The sequence below is a fragment of the Tamandua tetradactyla genome, chromosome X (genome assembly GCF_023851605.1).
Source record: "Tamandua tetradactyla isolate mTamTet1 chromosome X, mTamTet1.pri, whole genome shotgun sequence".
Taxonomy (NCBI): domain Eukaryota; kingdom Metazoa; phylum Chordata; class Mammalia; order Pilosa; family Myrmecophagidae; genus Tamandua; species Tamandua tetradactyla.
The window spans coordinates 8,991,896-8,996,138 of record NC_135353.1 but is presented as its reverse complement, the minus strand read 5'-3'; the positions used below and the strand labels follow the sequence as shown (position 1 = coordinate 8,996,138).

General features: G+C 40.7%; 1 long non-coding RNA gene across 1 annotated transcript; it reads left to right on the top strand.

The window, feature by feature from the left end:
- Nucleotides 1-622: 622 nt before the first annotated feature.
- LOC143670837 (uncharacterized) lies at nucleotides 623-1,249 on the top strand. Its single transcript, XR_013169457.1, has 2 exons — nucleotides 623-823; nucleotides 1,016-1,249. It is a non-coding gene; the product is annotated as an uncharacterized LOC143670837 (long non-coding RNA).
- The last annotated feature ends 2,994 nt before the right edge of the window (nucleotides 1,250-4,243 follow it).

The following is a 4,243-nucleotide window of genomic DNA, read 5'->3' as shown; positions in this document are numbered from 1 at the left end:
TATCAACAGATGAACAGATTAATAAAAATGTGCTGTGTACATACAACGGACTATTATTCCTCCCTGAAAAGGAATGAAATTTTAATACTTGCTACAACATGGATGAACCTTGAGGACATAATGTTGAGTGAAATAAACCAGACACAAAAGGACAATTAATTATTGTATAATCTCACCTCTATGAAATTGTTGCAATATGCAAAATAATAAAGTCCAGAACAAGAGTACAGGTTACCAGGAGCTGGGGAGTTAATGCTTAATTGGTACAGAATTTCTGTTTGGGGTGATGCAAAAGTTTTGATAATGGATAGTGGTGATGGTAGCAAAACACTGTAAATGTAAAGAATTCCACTGAATTACATATTTGAATCTGTCTAAAAGGGGCAATTTTAGGTTGTATATATGCTACTAGAATAAAATTTTAAAAACCATAAAACTGTACAACACAAACAGTAAACCCTTAGAAAGCTCCTTGGTGGGATGTCAAGGGAAGAGCCACTTCCTGGTCGCCGAAGCATCCCACCCACCCCCAGCCCCGGGGCGTGTCAGGAGTAGAGTTTTGTGACGTGTGCGCCTCCCTCAGCCCCCATTGGCTGGGGGAAGGGCCCAGGTGACCAATCAAAGCTGCAGGGCGGGGCCCTGTGAAGGTATATATAGGGTGCTCAGGAGCCCTGACCAGACCACCACCAGCTTCAACGTGGCTCGTTTCCGTAGAGAGAGCAAAAGCAGTTTAACCCCCTGCAGAAAGCAAAGCTCATCAAGAAAGGCAGGAAAGAAGAAGAGCAAGCGTCCATGCCAGGCCCGATCCAGGCGGGGCGCCAAGGTGAGACCACCTCATAGCCTCTCTTCCTCTGATTCCCCATGGATTTCCCTCCCCCAGGACCCCCACCTTATCCCCTCCTGGCACAACCCCCTCCTCAGCCTGTGCGCTTTCCCAGGAAACCCCCTTCTCATCCTGTCCCCATTCTCTTCCTCCAACTCAATACCTTTCTTAATCATCCTGTTTCCCTCCCAGGCACAGAAAGTACGACGTGAAATATCTAAGAAAAAGACAGTACGTGCCAAGAAACGAATCACCAAGAAGGTGAAGCGCCTGAATTAATCCAGGAAACTCAGCCTGACTCAAAAGAGCAGCCGCAGCCTTGGAGCCAGATTCAAACTGAAGCCAGATGCAGGCTGCCACCATCGCGCACACACCAGCCTTAATAAAGAGGAGATGGTGATGAGAATAAACTCAGTTTGAATCGCACCAAGTCCAGATATATGTGTTTCTCTGCCACGTCTCTGACCAGAGGGAGGGAAGGAAGGAAAGGAGGAGGCCCGTGGTGGGGGAGGGGAGAAAGGTGGGGTCCTGGAGAGCTGGGAGCCGGACTGTTGGTTCATCATTATCCAGGCATCGGGGTGAGGATGGGTCAGAAACGGTCACTGCCCCACATTTCCAGATTAACAACTTAACCCACCGCCCAGAAGGACAATGGGCTTTGTGTGTGTGTGTATGTGTGTGTGTGTGTGTGTGTGTGTGTGTGTGTGATGACCTCAGGGTTTGGATTACCAGAACCCAGGTGGGGAGACGTGTGATGTGGGGGGGGGGGGGGGGAGATGCCATCAGGGTTTGGAGGTCACCCCCACCCTCTCAAAATAAGGTAAAGAAATAAATTCCAGACCCTTGCCTCACAGTGGTGCTTGCTCCCACGCACACACATAAATATTTTTTTTAATTAAAAAAATGTATCGTGACGGTTCCTTCTAACCTGTCTGGGGCCACGTGAAGGACAGGGCACTGGTCTAGTGGCCTGAATCAGAACTCACTCGGGCAGAGAAGCGCTGAGCAGGGCTCAGAACCCATGTAAGGCAGCTGACAGCCGCAGCTTAGTTCTCATAAGAAACCATAGAGGCCAGAAAGTAGTGGGATGATATATTCAAAGTGGTGAAAGAAAAAAAATCTAAATGAAGGATTCCATATCCAGAAAATCTGAATGAGAAGGTAATAAGGCATTACCAGATAAACAAAAGCTGAGAGGATGTGTTACTAGCAATCCTTCCCTTCAAGAATACTAAAGGAAGTCCTTCAGAGTTCAATGGAAAGACCCTAGAATCTAAGTCAAAATCATATGAATAAATCAAGAATACTGGCAAAGGTAGCTACATCAGTAAATATAAAAAGAAGCAATATAGGAGTATTTTTTGCTTTTAACTTTTGTTTTTTCTTGTTTGATCTTAAAACACAACTGTATAATGCCATAATTATAAAACTAAGTTGATGGGTATGCAATATATAAAGATAAGATGTGCGTTTAACACTCTCAGAGGTGACACAGAACTATATAGGTGCAAAATATATGTATATTATTGAAATTAAGACGGTATTGATCAGAACTATATTTTTTTATAACAATGTGTTAATTGCAATCCCTAGGGCATCTGCTAAAAAAATAACTCTGAACTATACCATAAAAGAAATGACAAAATAAAAAGTGTGCACTATAAAACATCTTTCACCAAAGAAGGCAGTAGTGGAGGAATTGAGGAACAAAACATACATAAGTTATACAGAAAACAAATAGCAAAGTGGCACACAGAAAGCCTTCCTCATCAACAAATACATTAATGCAAATGCATTAGACACTGCAATTAAAAGGCAGAGATTGATGGAATGTATAAAAATTAAATATCCAACCATAAGTTTTGTACAAGATACACACATTAGATTCAAAGATTATAATTAGTTTAAAGTAAAAGGATGGAAAAATGTATGTCTGGAAGTGGACAAGCTGACCCTGAAATCACATTAAATCACAACAGACACAGAATAATACAAAATATTGAAAAGAGAACAAAGTTGGAGAACACAAACATCCTGATTTAAAAACTAACATGAAGGCACAGTAATCAAGACAGCATGGTACTGGCATATAGATAAATATATAAACCAATAGAATTAAATTGAGAGTCCATATTATAAACCCATACATCTAAAATTAATTGCTTTTTGACAAAGGTGCCAATACCATTCAATGGGCAAAGAATATCTTTTCAATAAATCGTACTGGGACGACCCGATAACCACATGCAAAACAAGGAATTTGGCCTCTCTCATACCATATCTAAATATTAAATCAAAATAGATAAAAATCCTTAATATGAGAACTGAGACTACAAAACTCTTAGAAGAAAACAGGTGTAAATCTTTGTAACCTTGAACCAGACAATGGTTTCTTAGACATGACACCAAAAACATAAGCAACCAAAGACAAAATTGAGAAATTTGACTTCATCGTGATTAAAAAATGTTGATGCATCAAAGGACACAGACAAGAAAGTGAAGACAACCCACAGTTTGAAAGGAAATATTTCCAAATCATATAACAAATAAGGACTTAGTATCTCAATATATGAAGAATTTTGTCAACTTGATATTATATGACAAGCCAATTAAAAATGGGCCAAGAATTAAAATAGGCATTTCTTCAAAAATATTTACAAATGATCAATATGCACATGCAAAGATGCTTAATATCTGTCTTAGTTTCCATGCTGCTAGGACAAATACTATACAATTGGCTTGGTTAACAACACGAATTTATTGGCTCACAATTTCAGAGGCTAGAAGGTTTGTTTCCTCTGGAGGTTGACATCACTTTGGCTGGCCAGCAAACCTCAGGGTTCCTTGGCTTTCCTATCACATCACGATGGCCTGTCCTTTCTCTTCTGGGTTCTGTCGACTTTCAGCTTCTACTTCTCCACATGGCTTTCTCTTCATAAAGTCTCCAGTAATAATATTAACTCCCAACCTCATTCGGTTGGGTCACACTGTAACTAAAAGTAACATCTTCAAAAAACAGACTGCAAAATAAGATTAAAACATTTTTTCTAGTGTACATAATTCAACCTCCCACCCTCTAAGTCTCATCAAAATCAGCTATGGGTGTGGTCTTTCCTAAGGCAAAATTACTCTATATCTGTGGACTAGAAAAAAGTGATCTGCTTCCAATATACAATGGTGGAACAAGCATAAGGTAGACATTCCCATTCCAGAAGGGAGATTTTAGAAGGAAAGCAAGGGTCATGAGTACCAAGCAAGTCAGAAACCCAGCAGGGAAAAATTTATTAGATCTCAAGGTCTGACAATCATCTTTAGATTGATGCTTTGTCCTCTGAGACTGTTGGAGTGGCAGCCTTACCCTTTCCAAGCACTTGTACAGTGGTTACACTCTACCAAAATGCTGGGTACTAGGCCCTACCT